Here is an 18,101-nt window from a genome sequence, read left to right as displayed (position 1 = left end):
CGACAGAATTTGAACAAGAGCCAGTTCACATTCGGCAAAAGAAACAGCAGTTTTCGTATGAAAGATGAGACACACCCATTCAGAAGCCAGAACAAAGGTTCAAAGTGAATTTCTACTTCGTAGTCCTTGATACTGCTATTCACTCGGTTGACGAAAGATTTCAACAGATGCAGCAGGTAGAGTTAGTATTTGGCTTTCTATATGTTATCCACAGCTTGCAAAAGAAAACAGCAAACCAGATAAGAGCATTTTGTATAAAACGGGAGTTGGCATTGACTCATGAAAATTCAAAAGACATTGATGCTACAGATTTGTGTTGTGAGCTTCAGGCTTTTTCAAAAGGACTTAAGAAACATTCCACTCCTGAAGAAGTACTGAAGTTTGTTTCTGAAAATAAACTCACAGCATTTTTCCAAACATTTTTATGGCTCTGCGCATTGCCAGTTTCCGTAGCTAGTGGGGAATGTAGCTTCTCAAAGTTAAAATTGATAAAAACATATCTGCGTTCAACAATGGTGCAAGAGAGACTTGTTGGACTTGCCACAATGTCAATAGAGCATGAAATAGCTGGAAAACTGGATCTAAAAGTACTAGTGACTGAATTTTCAAAACTTAAAGCAAGAAAAGTCATGTTTTAAGAGCACAGAGTGTTTTTTATTTGGAGATGGATGATTTTGGATTTGTAATAATAAAAATTATAATTAACATTTTAATGCATTTTTATTTGATATTAGATTGAACTGTCATCTAGCTGTCATGTACAAATCTATTATGAAAATTTCGTGTCTCTGTTTTGTCTGATCTCAGAAACATTGGTTGGACAGAGGGATGGACAAACCGAATAATTAAGCCTCTGTTTTAAAAAAAACAAAAAACCCCTTAAAAACATTAAAAGGAAAAAAGGGGCAAAATGTTTCCCAGTTTACCAAAAACCTCAGCCTAGATCTGCCCCTGGGGTTTGGGGGTGGGGGCCGCTGATTGCATGGTTCGCCTAGGGCGCCAGTTGCTGGCAGCTAGTCTCGGGCTGCCCCTGTGTGTGTGTGGGTGTGTGTGTGAGAGAGAGAGAGAGAGAGAGAGAGAGAGAGCGAGAGCGAGAGAGAGAGAGAGAGAAGAAAGGATGAGCCAGACTATTCAAATCACAGGGCTTTGGGGGCCATGTGTGAGTAAGTAGGGATGAGCAGGGACTCTGGGATGGTAAAAGAGAGCTGTGCTTAGGGGACTGGTGCCTGGTGTGGCCAGGAACGGAGACAGCGGCATTACAAGCACCTTTCAAGTGCCATTAGCTCAACACCCTGTCATTTGGCTCCACAGCTGGTGCTCTCTTGCTTCTCTGGTGTGCCAGAAAGCAGAGCTGGAAGAGACAAGTGTCTCTGGGCCAGGCCATTGGTGTGTCAAGCACTGGAACCTTAACTGTCCTCCGGGGAACTCTTCAAGTGCCAATATGTCTGCATACAAGCCCTATGTTCCTCAACCACAGACCCTCTTTCCCTCATTACCCAGCACTCACTCTCCTCTCCCTGCCCTTTCCGGCATAGTCCTCTTGCTCATACCCCAAAGGGAACCTCCATGTTGAAGAGGGAAAGTTGCCATGCGTGGGTTAAATTCTTAAAAGTTAGCTGCTTTGTTCCCTCATGGCTCTCTGACCTTTCACAGGGTGACTCCAAGCCTCCGTGATCTGCCCCATGAGCCTGGTCATGTATTTCATGCTTCAGTTCTCAAGCAGCTCACAGATCTTTTCTCCAGACCTCTCCCAGAGTCCTCTTGCTCTCGTTCCATCTGCCCTATGCAATGTCTTCCCCAGTTTTTCCCTCTGTTATTGCTGAGATGACATTCTCACACGTATGCTTTTTCAGCTGCCTTGAGATTCTGGAATAGGCTACAGCAGATAATTCGCCTTTTTTTTTAAAAGCAAATAATGAGTGGTTTGGTCTACATTGAATTCCCAGGAATGTCACTTTCTTTTGGACCTTGTTTTTCCCTTATTAAAAACATAGTTCCACAGAGGTCAGGATTCTACACATGGAGTTGTATAAAGTAATAACAATGAGCATAGAGAGGAGCACTTCAATTTATACAAAGAGACAAACAATAACCTTGTCTTTCTATTATCAATTTAGACTAATTTTCTTGGGGGCAGAGATAGCCACTTATGCGTGTACAGTGCTTAGCACAATGGGGCCTCTAGGTGCTACCGTGAAACAAATAATAATCACCGTCTAACCAGAATAGTATGTACTTTAGGTAAAAACAAAGACAGAGAAGAGGAAGACAATTTTGGGCTTGACACTCCATGGCCTTGCACCTAGTGTAGCCTGTTACACCTGTGCCAAGCAAGAATCTTGAGGGTTTGGGGATTATCACAGCCCATCCCCTGCAAATTCTTTCTGGCTGTTTTCCATGTTGATTAAACAAGCAAAATGGGTTACTGAAAACTGTAGGCTAGCAGTAACACACAGAGGTCTGATGATCCAGAATTGACATGTGCACTGTACACGTGCCTGTGTTACAATGCATTTGTCTGTCTGCTTTAATTACAGAGGAAGTATATATCAGTATTGTTAGTAAAATAGTACAAATATGACTTCCCAGATACAGTTGTTCTGTTGCCAACACACCTGGGTTGAAAGTTAAGAGTTACACTACAGCAGGATTTGGCCCTATGTATTTACTATAGACAGCTCCTTTACACCCTGAGGACCTGTCTACACAAGGGAAGTTTGTCAAAAATTGCTTACATTGGTTCAGGTCCACTGGCATTGGTAACACTGGGAGCCCCAGTATAGACAAGATTCCAGTGGTCATCACCACTGAAAGCACTATGAGTGGGCTCTTGAAGAGGGCTGAAGTGACACAGGAACACAAGTTCAACTGAAAAATTGCCAGCAAACCAAAATGTTTGTTATTTTCCCAGCTCTCATCCATACTGCTTAGAAGAGTGATGGACATGAGACCCCGACAGCTATAGGAGGATCACCAACATGGCTGACACTGGCGGTTCAATTACTTCATTGTACATTTCTTGTCCTTCCAAACTCACTGCTCAAAACACCTAGCAAGAATGATACTCTTTGCTTTTATCAAATGTGCAAAGAAAGATAGAACAATCTGTTAAACCACAAACCCAAGAAACAGAGTCCCAGTGCTGCACTAAGCTACCATTTCCTTCTGAGGTTTGTACTTGACATATGGGACAAAAACTGAAGAAGGCAGCATGACAGTAGTAAACAAGGTGTTTCAAGAGAAGCAAGGTGAAACTAATTTCAGCACATGCAGTTTATACAAAACTACAGATGCTCGAACCAAATGTTCAGTGTTATTCATTGCCTCTTTTAAATAAAACATCCCATTTATCATTTTTCAGAGAGACCACTGTATCAACTACCAACCCAACATCCCCAAATATCTATAATAACACAATTTTTTACAAAATAGGTGGTTTTACTGTACAGTTCACGGTCAGTTTAGCCATGGCCAAAGGAGTTCACATTCAAATGTGTTCTCTAGTAGCTCACCATAAGGCAACGTAAGCTACCTTGACCTGTTGAAGAGGATCATGAGGATGGATTAATACCTAAACTGATGTGAGCCTATTAGAACTGCTGGCAGCAGGATCATAGTTTTGTTTCTGTCAGGTTTATTGCTGTGGCACAAGCACGGCTTTGGCATTTTAAAGTGTTTTATAGAAAGAAAGAAAGAAAGAAAGAAAGAAAGAAAGAAAGAAAGAAAGAAAGAAAGAAAGAAAGAAAGGCTATACTTGACTTCTGAGAGAGATTTCCGTTTAATGAGATTAGATAAGTGAGCTGTAGCTCACGAAAGCTCATGCTCAAATAAATTGGTTAGTCTCTAAGGTGCCACAAGTACTCCTTTTCTTTTTGCGAATACAGACTAACACGGCTGTTACCCTGAAACCAGAGAAGAGATTAGCTTTATAAATGTGTTTTGTGTAATTTTTGCTTCCTAAAACTGAAGATGGGTTTGGTGCTGGGACAAATTCTGCTCTGGCTTACACCTCCCATTATGAAGCCCCTCTGAAGGCAACGGCATTTCATGTGGCATAGAATTTGTCCGCCTCTTGTTTCCAATGGAGAAAAATTGCCACTAAAGACATGAGTCTCAGTACAGTGACTCATGACATTAAGGGCCAATTTGTGCTCAACTTCTGCAAGGATGAACAAAAGGAGCCAGGGGACGGAAGAATGATCCTCTTGTACCTCTTTGCAGAGGCTGTGTACATTTGAAGTCCATGTGCTCTGAGCATTACTCCAATAGGACAGGGAGGAGAATCGGTCATGGCCTTGGGAAGCGGCACAAGGAAGTATAAAATGCACCCTCTTAAGCAGGGGTGGCCAACCTGTGGCTCCGGAGCCACATGCGGCTCTTCAGAAGTTACTGTACGACTCCTTGTATAGGCACCGACTCCAGGGCTGGAGCTATAGGTGCCAACTTTCCAATGTGCCAGGGGGTGCTCACTGCTCAACCCCCTGCTCTGCCCCAAGCCCTACCCCCACTCCACCCCATCCCGCCTCCTCCCCTGAGCCTGCCAGGCCCTTGCTCCTCCCCCTCTCCCCGAGAGCCTCCTGCACGCCATGAAACAGCTGATCGGGAGGTGTGGGGAGGGAGGGGAAGGCGCTGATTGGCAGGGCTGCTGGTGGGCAGGAGGCTGTTGGAGGGGAGCTGATGGGGGGCTGCTGATGTATTATTGTGGCTCTTTGGCAATGTACATTGGTAAATTTTGGCTCCTTCTCGGGCTCAGGTTGGCCACCCCGTTCTTAAGGGTTGATGAAATGGCCCATTTTCCCTGGGTTGATCTGAGGCATTGTTGATATGAACTGGGTTGGTTTAGGAGCATTGTCAACCCAAACATGTTGTCCTCTGGTCCCCTCACCCAGGCTCAACATTCATGGCAGCAGAGAATGCATGCATTGAGGTTGCCTTGCCTATGTGGTATATAGGAGTATCTCCCATGTACGCTATGTATCTTTTGGGAAACACCATGTTTTCTATACAATACAGGTGGTAACCTCCTTCAGGAGGCAATAGTTTGGTGGAATGATGTTGAAACTGTTTTAATATTCCCTGAATACTGCTCTTGAGATGGCATTTCTGGGAATCAAGACATGCAAACGAAGGAGAATACACCATTCTGATGAGCTCATAACAAGCCCACCTGATGGCTATATTTTCATATTGGTTAGCCTTTCTTTAGTAAGTGGTTAAATGATGCTGGGAGGCATGGAGAATATACTCGGCTGTGTTACTGTTGTTTTTTTATGTGGACTGCCCCTTTAAATGTTTAGAACTCTGCTGTGTGCTGAAAACAGCTATCATTTTGCAAGTTGTTTTATGGCGACACACTCTGTGCTTCCTTCTAATGACGACACTTTCCTCAACCCTTTCTTGTTCTGTCTTTATTTAAAATTTCAAATTGTCATTCATGCTGAAAAGATACAGATACTCTTTGTGAATGGAGAGACACAAAAGAAAGCAAAGTACAAAATGCAAAAAATACATTGTTTAAAGGATAATTTGAGCTACCCATTCATTGACATCTTCTCTTTCCAGTCCGCACATTCCAGATTTTGAATTAAAGCCATTACCTGCATTGATATTTATCATCCTGTTTTTCCAGAGGTCCCAAGATAAAAGGAGAGGCAAATTAGTTGAGATCACTTTCATATATTACATGTGAAATGGATTTTAAAAAAATAATTGAAGTAGCAACATACTCTGTGTATAAATAAAATCTTGTTAAACAAACAAAGCTTTGAAAAGATAAAAGCTTGGGGGCAGATTCTACTTTGAGTAACACAACTGCAAAGTTGGATTATTTCCACTGAAGACAATGGAATTACTCCAGATTTACACCAGTGTTAACTAGTGTACTGTAGAATCTGGCCCTTAGTGATTAGTGGATTTAAATATGACGAGGATTATTTTCCTTGCATAAATACTGTTGAATGAGAACTTAGTCTTGTCATTCTCATTTGTTGCTTAAATAATAAACTTATTTGTTGCTTAAATAATAAACTTAAATAATTAAGTGTTGCTTAAATAATAAACATGATAAAAATGGTTGAAACTGATTTTAATTTAGGTGAGCAATCCCAGGATTGTCAGATCAGTGCTGTGATGGCTTTTCAAACTATTGCAGACTAGAGCTATGTCACTGAGTCCAATCGGTTGTAATTTCCTGTGAGCTGAGCTATATGAAACCATAGTTTGTGTAGGTTAAAGGCTAATAATTTCCAGCTATTTTTATTAAAATTATAATTTTTTGTTGTTGGTTTAGACCCATTCAAAGTGCTGGATTGATAGCCCTGATGATTCATTTTAATTGGAGTTGGGCACCAAAAGCCCTTATGCATCTTTGAATAGTTCAGACTATAGCTCTTTGCCATAAACTGGGCTAATCTCAGACACCAGTATTTCAACCTTCATTACTTCCATGCAACTGGGTTGCCATAGAGCAGTGGTTCCCAAACTTTAACAACCTGTGAACCCCTTCCACTAAAATGTCAAGTCTCGCAAACCCCCTCCTAAAAATGAATATTTCCAGGGATTTTCTCCTTAACCTAAGTATAAATTATAAAAGCAGTGATCTTGGAAATATAAAATTTGTTTTTATGACATGCTTATTACACATTATTTATTATTAATTATTTATCATTACAGTATTTTTATTACGTTATGAAAACAGCAACACTCTTCCAAGATCTCACTTTTGTAGCTTGTATCACTTTGAATAAGCCTGTTATAAGACAAGGCTCCTATGTTTCATCAAGGAGTATCAGATGTGAAGCAGCATGAAGGTATTTAAGAAGCCAACTCAAAGAGTTCCTCCTACACAAGCGTTCAGGTCTTGAGCAGTCCGGGCAAACAACGCACGGTACAACAAAGCTTAAACTTGTTCTTCATCATAATTTTAAAAACAATACTACCTGCCTATTTAATTTTAAAAACAGCAAAAAATATCCACCTCCCTTTCCATTTTTTATAAGGAGCCTTGAAGTTTAAATCTTCTCAATGTGATAGATATGCTTGCTTTGATCTGCTTAGCTCTAGGAAGTCCAGGGGCTCTGGGCTGCTGGCCCTGTGCTGCCTGGGATCCCTAGGGACCACCTGTAACAGTTTATGAACCCCCAGAGGTTCACGAACCCCAGTTTGGGAACCACTGCCATAGAGGGAGGGACCACGTCTAAGGCATTTCAGTCTCCATTTTCGCACAGTCCTTGGCCAGTCGTCTGAGATTGCCAGGAAGAGTGCAAATTGTGATGTAGACACTGCTTTCCGAGGAGCTACACCATTTTACGTGCCTAAATCATTGAATAGGCTTCTGATGGCAATGGCTTCTGGTCTGTGCGAGAGCAGGTGGCATAATATTAACTGAACAAAGCTATTTTGCAAGTCTTTAAACATGCTTCTACAACAAAACATTCATAAATTACAGTTTCAATATCAACCCAGCTCCGGTCTCTACCAGCCTGGGTGGGGATTGACCTCATGGCCTGTAAATGAAAGGCTCTAATCCCCTACACTACATAACTCTACAATTCCTAATTCCCTTTTAAAATGTCTATTCTACCTGTCCCCATCAGATGACCTCTCTGTTATGGTTAGCAAACAGGATAGTCACTTTAGAGCAGTCACTGCTCTTTCTCAAGCTTATTTTATTAATCAGTTGCTATTTTAGGTAATGTGACCCACTTCTGCTACACACAACTTTACATCCCCATCCCTGGGTCATTGGGCAATTATCTTGTCCCCAGCATAAATCAGAACAACTTGGAACTGTCAATAGCCCGCAAGGGCCATTCTGGCACCCTGGAATTTCTAGCCACGTCCTTTTCTCCAGCCACGCCCTCTATGCTGGGGTGGCTGCTACAGTGACTCTCTGCCACCAGAGGATCCCCTTCTACAAGAGCTGAAACCACTGGATTTAGGGCTGCTTTGCACCTGGTGTAGTCATTTACACCAACGCTAGCTCTAGTGTGAGTGAGAGAACTTGGATCTAGTAACATTTTATATCCACTTGACACATGTAAATGACTGCATAAGGCATAGGGCAGCAGAAAATCTAGCCCCCTCTTGCTTCAGAACAATTTTGTTTGTTTGTTTGTTTCTTTAGGATCTTGTTGCACGAGAGAGGTATCATATTGCTTTCTCACTGTAAGCATTAATCAATGCTTCTCAGTTTAACATGAGCCCCATGGTCTATTCCACTCTCCTATCTCTTGTCAATATGAAGCGAATAAAATTAGGGTATGGAGATACAGTAGCATTAGGACACAAAATGGCCTCATCAGGAGAAGAAATAAGGGACAGCTATGTTAAGACAGGTTTCAGAGTAGCAGCCGTGTTAGTCTGTATTCACAAAAAGAAAAGGAGTACTTGTGGCACCTTAGAGACTAACAAATTTATTTGAGCATAAGCTTTTGTGAGCATCCGATGAAGTGAGCTGTAGCTCACGAAAGCTTATGCTCAAATAAATTTGTTAGTCTCTAAGGTGCCACAAGTACTCCTTTTCTTTTTATGTTAAGACAGGTCTTCCACCGGATACTAGTGAATCAACTAGTTTTTATACACTTTGCACCAATTGAGAACAAATACTGCATGTATTTGTATAAACTACTCTATAGTTTGCATAAAGACTTCTACAAGTCTCTATGCCTTGGCCTACAGGTAAAATCTTCACTCCAGGCACACAAAGAACACACAATGTTCCCCTGCATGTTAACAGTCTGGTAGCTCAGATTTTTTTGTATCGTGAATACATTGCCCGTTGCTCTGTAGCATACCTTTAAGGGTTATATACATAGAAACTAAAATAAAAGTCACCTCAGAGTTCCAAGAGTCTTAAAGTTTTTGAACACAAACATTGTGCACTGATGAAATAATATTTACCATGAAAACAAATGAGATTAATAAACACTTTCAGAATGAACAATGTCTAAAATAAATTCAACTGGATTAAGGGCTCAGATGATTACCTACTTACTGGCTGGTTTATATAAATAAAGAAGCTTCAACTATAGACTAGCATGATACATAAGAGCAAAATTGCTGAGCTGTTGCCAGCCTTGGACTGTACAAAGAGGCTATATTGTAGTAAGAAGGTAACAGCAAACTCTTTAGATTAATGGTTTGAGTGTGAGCAATGTAACCAGCTGAGGTGTGATTTTTGAGCTGCGGTTGACTGACAACCCAGCTAAGATAGCGAATTCCACCTTGACCTTCATCTGTTGGCAAAACTAAGCAAACAAAATATAGCATTGTTATGGCAGAAGTCAACGGGAGATGCTGTAACACACAACTTTACAAGTTCATTTTTGTGTGTGTGAAAGCAAGTGTTTAGCCTTAGAGGATGTGCTTTGGCATTATTGGTTTTCTGCTGTAATTTCTTTGGGGGAGCTGTGGCAATGAGCAAGGGAGATTGCTCTCTGCCTTACGCTCTCTAACCCAAGCTGATTCTTGGGGCAGAATTGCTGTCTGGGAACTGCCCATTAGTGTTGGGCTGAGATCCCTGGAAGAGGGGATTGTTGGTATGTTCTAGCCTCTCTCTTCCAGGAGTGGTTTATATGTGTAAATAAAACACGCTGGCACTAAGAATTTAGCTACCTAGATGTTGCATTACTTATTTCTCCTCAGAGTCAAGTTTAAATTTACTAAATGGATCTCAGAGCAAAATGTAGATCTTCTGATGAGCTCCCCCAGAGTTCCAGAGGATTCAGTATTGTGACTCAAACTCCTCTGTACTTTATGCTGTAGCAACACTGAGTCTTGAATTTCCAAGTATTATACAGTAACTGTGGGATCTCCAGCCAATTCCTTAGCCTCAATTATCTGCACCTCTCTGAAAAGCAACAGCTGAGGATTCTCCCAGCATGGGGGAACTCACTAGCTGGTGTAAAGCTGACAACTCTGGCCCTATCCCATCTTCTCTGGCTTCCCAGGTGTAAGGGAGTATGGTAGGGGTAGAAAGAACTGTAGCTTCTTCATTCCAGTGATTCCTGGCTAGCATTATGGCCCTTTAGGGGCTGTAAATGGCCAGGGTAACTTAGAGCAGCCTCAAGCCTGTTCTAAATTATACTGGCGGCCAAATCATCCCCCACTATTTCAGGGATAAAAGGAAGTGCAGAGTAATATACAAATATCTTTATTTCCCTCACATCTGTCCTGAGCAGAGCTCAGCCAGACCAAAGGATTAGATCCTTATTCTTTCTAGGTACAAGAAAGTGAATAGAAGAAGGAAAGTGTGTCATGTCAGAAACTGTAACACATTGGCTAATGATTTCTGAAAGAGAAGTACTTCCTCTGAGCAAGTTGGGCAGCTGCTAAAGTGGCCTTCTGATTTATCTGCTGTTTGCTTAAAATTTCCACGTCTCTGCAACTGACAAAGCCTCATTAGCAGAAAGAAAAGGAGAACTTGTGGCACCTTAGAGACTAACAAATTTATTTGAGCATAAGCTTTCGTGAGCTACAGCTCACTTCATCGGATGCATTCAGTGGAAAATACCATTAGCAGAGCACTTTGGGAAACAAACAGGTGCTGCAGGAGACATAAACAACTCAGATAAGCAGAGCAGAGCTGCTGGGCTAACTCACTTACCAATGTATCAATCAATACTATTCTGGGAAACTAGAAGGGAGCCAGTTCAGTGACAATGCGCCAAAACAGTATGAGATGCTTCTATTTGTGGTATATGTTGAAAGCTGGGCTGCTAGGTTTTCCAGGCAGAAGATGACTCCACAGATGAGTAATCATTATGCAGCCCAATGGGAGCATGCAACAGTGCCTCAGAGGGCTAATATTAGAGAACACCATTTAACTGAGCACTAGAATCAGTCAAAGCCCATGGGACTGTTATTATGGGTGCGTCAACAACTCCGATTAGACTCAGACATTGCAAAACCCCCACCAATCATCCACATCGTGAAGAGTCTGATGAAAACAGATGGCATTCAGCACATGGTTGTTCAGTGATCCCGAGATGATCCACCAGCAAAAATAGTCATTTGTTCTGGTTGTATTTGTGTTAATATTACAAGGGAGAGCGGGGGGAACCTTTCCACCAGTACTTCTGATTGCAAAAAAGAATGCATGAGGAAGCAAGACAGACGTGACTGGAGAAGAACAGAGCATCAGACTGAAGGAAAATAGGAGAGGGAACGAGGAGAGAGGAATACAGCACAGAGAGGCAGAGGCAATAATGGAGAGAGAGAGAGAGAGAGAGAGAGAGAGAGATGACAAGGAAAAGGGACGGAGCAACAGTAGTGGAGATAGAACCAGGCCACAGAGTCTGGATTTGCATCTTGGGTTTTATGCTTCCTCAAAGGTTGGAGGAGCCCAGTGCTGGGTTTTGATTTGAGCCCATATCTGAGCAGAATGAAACCAGAATAGATGTTTGGCTCTCCACAAAGAGACGTACAAACTAGGGCCCTGACAGCTCCAGTGCGTCCTCTTCCAGAAGTCTGTAAAAGATACCGCTCTCCTTCTCACCACATCTCTGGGTCCGAATATGCAGGGATGCCCCACTGGCTGGGGAACACAAAGCTCAGAGCGTGAAGTATGTTGCAGTAGATTATGGCTACTGCCCCTCACAAAAATGAGGTGAATATCTAATGGGGAAGTCCCAGAGAGCTGAACTTCACTCTCACCCTTTCCTTCCATTCCTCTGTCTCTCCCAAGGTTTCCTGCATTTGAAGAAGTAAAGAAGAGCCAGGACATTTTAAAAGTAACAACAACGTACATCAGAAAGATTAATAGTCCCAATAAAATTGCGCCCATACGAGGAGTAAGTTGCTGTTGGCTATGTCTGCAAGGTGTAATAAGATGATTTAAGTGATAGTTGATAGTCCCCTCATTTTATTTCTTATGGTTGCTGTTTCCATGGCAAAAATGCAGGCTAGACTTTCTTCAGGCATGCTCATCTTTTATCAGTTTTCTTTTAGCTATGTATTTCATGGGGAAATAATTTTTTTTGAAGCAGCTCAGTGTAGTGTGAGATTCAGTGTACAGGGTCGAAAAGATACCGGAAGAGGTAAGGCAAGTCATTCATTCTGAATTATCAGTCAAGGCTCAGATGCAACATTAAAGCTTGTAAGAGTCTGAATTTAAAAGGAGTACAATTACTCTCAAAATATGCGTTTCATATATAGGGAACATGGTGCAAGAGATACAAAGAGCAATGGTTACGGGGTGCATGTGATCAAGACAAAAATTGTCTATTAAAAATCTGTACATTTTACTGAAGATAAATGAATTTTAAAATCTAATTTACTCTTCAGTGTTTCATTTTTTGTATTTCATTCAGCTGGGACATTGGAACTAGATTAATCACTTGGACTATATAGTCAAATTCACTTGTTCTTATGGCCTGATTAGAACAGCATTGCCTGGAGCTTTCCAAAACTGAGGCCCTGACAACATTATGCTAATCAGTGCATAAGAACAAGAAAGTAACAGACCATAAAATCAAAGTGAGCAATCTAGTGTCAGTTGTCCCAGCTGAGTCAAATGCAAAAGCATCCATTTAGCTTTAGTAAAACATGTACGGATTTTTAATAGACAATTTGTCTTGATCATATGCATCCCTGTAACCATTACTCCATATTTCTTGCACTATGTCCCCCATATTTTAAAAGCATATTTCCCAAAAACATAATAGCAGAAAAACCTTCTGACCGGGCACAGGAACCTTGGGCCTGATCCTCTTTGCCTTCTACCTCACGTCCACTCTGTCTGCTTTCCACAACCCTACCATTCATACAATAGGCCAAGTTTATCCCTAGTCTAATGTCCATGTAAGTCTATAGAACAGAGCTGTTTTATATTTTTTTGTTGAAAAAGTTCCTCTTAAAAAGAAATGATATGTTCACAAAAACACCTCATTTATTTGAAATTCTGTTTTCTGATGAAACCCCAAAATGGAAAAAGCAGTGTTTTGGTTTTGCATCTCCCCATCCCATATATCAATGGCAAAAGGAAAAAAGGCAGGGGTGGGGTGGAGTGGAGTGGGGTGTGGAGGGGAGAAGAGGGAGAAAGGAAAAGGAAACCTAAAAGGGAGAGAAAACAAACTGAAGAGAGAAAACTTTAAGAAAAAATCAAAAATGAAAAATTACTCTTCTTTTTTAAAAGATCAGTGGTATTGAAATTTCAGACCTTCCTGTGAAACTCTTTACTTTTTGTCAGTCATCTCTACCATAGAGTTATATCAGGGATGAACTGAACCTGACATGTTGCATCTCCGTGAAGCTATAAAGGAAAGAGCTGCCTATAGAATTTTCCAGCTACAAGACCTGTGGAGAGAAAGAACCCGGTGTAACACCCAGCAGGTGATCCGATGGAACGGGGAATCCACTGAGCTACTAAACTAGCAGCTGAGAGAGGGTGTACAGGATTACAGACAAAGTTCTGTGCCCTTCCATGTTCTTGCCGTGAAGTTTTCTGGGAGTCCAAAAACCTCCCGTCAGTACACAGTTGCTGGGAAAGGACCAAGAGAGAGATTAACGAAGTATAGTACAAGCAATGCATCATTCAGGCTCTGTGGATGGACACTGAAAGAACTACATACACTTATTTGTTTGCATTTTGATTAACAGTAAGGTGCACAACAATACTGGGATAGTCCCCAAGCAAAAATTAAGAATAAGCCTCCCCTCCTTCATAACTTCAAGACCCCCCCCCGCCCTTCCCACTCTCAGGCTTCCTCTGTTTCTCTCCCTGCAGAGAGTAGAGAGCCAGCATTTATGGAAAAATTCTAGCATTTACAAGAAAGCCATGGGCCAGATTAACCAGGAGGTCCTGACTGCTTTGCATGGCTCCAGCAACAGCAAGCAGTCATATATCTGGTTTAAGTGATTTGCTAAACTGCATTTATATCTTTGTATCACTGGACAGGGGCAAAAGCTGCAAAAACATGTTGGTGAATAAGGCTCCATAACCTTTCTATATGTTTAAACCAATCCTATAGAATTTAAAAGAAAATTAAATCCCTGCTAAAGAATTCTAGAGGATAGTTAGAGAATCTTATAGAGAGAATTTCATCCTCTATTAAATTCAATAAGAATTTTCCGTAGCAAAGACAGGTTGTCTTTGCCCCTGGCAGAGACTACCAGAGCTCGTCTCCTTTACAAGAGTAGTGGTAGGTACTCCATCCACCGGTCCAGTCCTCCATCCACAGGAAAGGGGGACTGGACCGGTGGTGGGTCTCACCCTGGACACAAATCCACAGAATCGGTGCTATGCCTCAGCTTTGGAACGGTCTCTAGGAGGAACCCCTTCAGTATGCCAGATCCCCTCGTGGTCTGCTCGCTCTTCCTCCAGGGTAAGCCACACGGCTTCACCACCTCCTTAGATTGGACCTTGGGAACTTCAGCACTCCTGCTTCAAATCGTGGGTTCTGTTCAGCAAGTCCAGCTGAGCCAGACCCCCTGATGGAGACTTGTACACTTTTTAGGGACCAATGCACCTCTCATTTGCAGTGACGTTCACACAGCATTGTCGAAACAGTCAGGTTTATTAGTCCTCTGGAACATAGCATAGGAAGTCCTTAGGTTAGTATAGAGGACTGAAGGTTAAAGCATCGTCCATTCTGGTTAGCTCTGAGCCCAGCCAAGCTATAGTGAGCCCCATTGTCCAAGCTCCATCTCTCTCCGTCCATCTGACCTCCTTCATCAGACTCTCAGGTGTGCCCCAACTGCTTCCTGCAGCCCACACTTAACCCCCACCTCAGACCCTTCAGTCCTTCATTCCCCAGCAGGGGAAATGCTGCTCAACACCCTGCTGAGAGGCAGGGAAGTCCATCTCTCTCTCTGGATCATTGGTTGCTTGGAGTCTGTGTCTGGGCCATTGGATTTGCTATTGTCTTCTCAGATGTTCCAGTGATGTGGGGAGTAAGGTTCACTTAGACCCAGACAGCTAGGTGCCATTCACACCTGTGCCTTAGCCTGTCCTGAGAGCAAACAGACTTTTTCCACCCACTAGGTAACAATGCAGCATATAGGGGAAACTGAAGCACATAGGCTTCACCCAAGGATTACAATAAATTCCCAATTCTTCGCAACTCGCCCCCTCTGAGAAGAATGCTTAGAGGAGGGTGGCTGCTGGCAGGGTTTGTTGCTCTGTGCTCCATTGCTGCCCTGCCAATTGACCAGCAACCTGTACTGCGAATAGCACAGACAGAAGCAAAGGAGAATAAAACAAGTGCTCCATCTTTGCACCAGCCCTGCCGCTTGGCTGAGCAGCAGTGAGGGCCCCGAGCCTGAAGGGGTGGAATTCATGTGCTTGATTAATAGGAAAGTGCCCAGTGGAATTATATTCTTCATAAAAGGACTTGCTGTTAATGAAACGCTGTTCATGATGAAAGGCCAAATGCAAGATGTAAACAAAACAGAGCATACTCCCTTGTGCTTGGCTTCCAAGAAAGCTATTGAGTTCTGTAAAGTGGGCTGAGAGGTCTAGAAGGAAATATATACTCCACAAGTTCAGGGCTGTGCTAAAATATAATATAGACTATGACTTATTACAGGCTCTTCATTCTACCTGACATTGAGTGGTGCATTTTAAAACCTCTTGCAGTAATCTGGAAAGCAGGGGCCTAAGATATTTGCTTACAATTATATGTGAACTGTGCTGATTCTTTGCAGCAACAAAACTCTTTCTCTTCCCTTTGGGTCCACTTCCTACACGTTGTTGCACTGGAGCGTGTATACATCCTTTCCTTGATCGCCCGCTATTTTTGTTCAGTTTCAATTAATCCAAAGTATGATACAGTTCTGGCACACAAGGGTGCTAGAAAAAGACAATGGAATTTCCCTCGCCCAGGCTCTGGGTTTGTGGTTACTGCTACTCAATATACTGGATATACCTAAAGCAGCACGCAATGCCCCACAACTGTTTAAACCAGTGGTTCCCAAACTCGTTCCCCTGCTTCTTCAGGGAAAGCTCCCTGGTGGGCCAGGCCAGTTTGTTTACCTGCCGTGTCCGCAGGTTCGGCCGATCGTGGCTCCCAGTGGGCACGGTTCGCTGCTCCAGGCCAATGGGAGCTGCTGGAAGCAGCGCAGGCCGAGGGACGTACTGGCCGCCGCTTCCAGCAGCCCCCATTGGCCTGGAGCAGCGAGCCACAGCCAGTGGGAGCCGTGATCGGGGAACCACTGGTTTAAACAAGCATACAGCCCTACACACTGTGGCTGTTGCCTTGCAGCTATGCCTGCCTGTGAAAGAGTAACTTGTTAGTCTTTTTGTCTTTGAGTGACTGATTTTTTTTCACTTAATAAAACGTAAATTTTGCATTCATGAAAGGTCAATGGGACATGTCTTTATCCAAAGTGAAGTTGTATCATGAGTGTGATGGGGCAGCTGCCCCTCACTGGCGGGAAAAGAGTTAATAGCAGCCCTTGGAGTGGCTGCACAGAACCCAGCCAACCATAGGAAGGTTTAGAAGCAGCCAATCAGGGCCACGCTGGGTCCTATAAGAAGGGCTGCAGAGCAGAGAGGATCAGTCTCTCCCTTGAGCGAGAAGAACTGGCTATGGGGCCGGGGCCCGGGCCGGGGCCGGGCCCGGGCCCAGGCCCAGGCCCAGGGAAAGCAGGTAGCTGCAGAGGGGAAGGCGAGGCAGTGAGCCATTGCCAGCTAAAGTGTCCCTGGGCTGCCCCCACCCCCCTTTGCCCCACTGGCTGCCAAGGGACTGCAGTTTGCCCCTGAGCGAGGGGCTGGACTAGGGGCTGCAGTTCACCACTGCAGTGAGAAGCTGGGTGAAGGACTGCCGCTTCCTTTAGAAGCGGAGAGACAATGGAGTTGGGGCACAGCTGCAGGGCCATGCCCTGAAGAGGACACCATTGTCTGGGAGCAACATGGGTCCCTGGAGATGGTGGAGAAGCAGTGATGGAGAGTGAGACACCACAAGAGGCAGGTGCCCTGCTGATGGACGGAGCTAATTCCTGGAGCAAGCAGCAACAGGTGCTACGGTGGTGAGCACAACCCGTTACAATGAGTATCATGAGTACAAACTTCCCGCTGCCCCTTTTCAAGGGTATTCATCAAGGTTTCTCAAACTCTGTCCCATCATTCCCCTCCAAGGAAAGGGAAAAAATATTCAGGACTGGAAATTTGGGGGTTTTGGCAGTTTTTGGCAGAGAATGGAGCAATGAAGGGGAAGGATGTTAAGGCAATGGGTATTGAATATATATTTCTAAAAGATACATTACAATGGCTGATGTTAGGCATATGCTACCACCATTCATGCATACTCACATTTGCTTCAGCTAGCACTACCCTTTTTAACTTGTCCAAACTGCTGTATGCATAATGGAAAGGGCATGGGGATCAGACTAGAAGTAGTAGTACCAGCTAATTAAGGTGCCCATATCATCTAATTTTTCTGGCTCTGTTTGTACATCTGGAGTAATCAAATGCTCACTCTGTCTGTATGCAAACTGTTACCTTCCTTTGCCGCTCTACAAATAGTTAAAAGCAACGCTGTCCCTTTTACAGAGCTGCTTCTTTCTTTTTTTCCTGAAAGAAGTGGTAAATTCAGGACTTGAGTAAAGTATCTTTAGGACCTTATTCGTCCTCCTTTTATGTCAACAGCAGAATTCCAGTTGACTTCAATGTGCTGAGCCTGGCTCCAATGAAGTCATCATGGAATTACAGATTTATTTATTTCTGAACAGGAGATAGAGTCCAATTCCCTGGCTTATATTGAAAAGCATTTCCTATTGTCATGTAAGTCATCAGTTACGGTTATGTCCTTTTTCTTCCTACATTCACCATGAGAAGAGGTGCCATTGAGGTGAAGCTCCAAGGAATAAGCGTCCCTGGAGAAAGGAAAATAAAATATATGTTGCACATCTACTCTACATAGTAAAAATGGTCACTGGGACAGGTCATCTATACAGACAGTGCTAGCAATGCTATAGGATAAATCCTCCCATTTTCATGAGGTGCATTAGCATGTACATGGCCCCATAATATTAGTCATTGCACGAAGTCATTTGTTCCTTTAAGCAGTACATCCCCAGAAGATCTTAAAGAGCTGTATTCCAGATAAGCAGCAGTACAAAACTGGAGTTAATATAGAATTCTGCCTCTGGCTCAGTGCGCA

The sequence above is a fragment of the Natator depressus genome, chromosome 4 (genome assembly GCF_965152275.1).
Source record: "Natator depressus isolate rNatDep1 chromosome 4, rNatDep2.hap1, whole genome shotgun sequence".
In the NCBI taxonomy this organism is placed as follows: Eukaryota; Metazoa; Chordata; order Testudines; family Cheloniidae; genus Natator; species Natator depressus.
The sequence above is the reverse complement of the archived record's forward strand: the minus strand, read 5'-3'. Positions refer to the sequence as shown.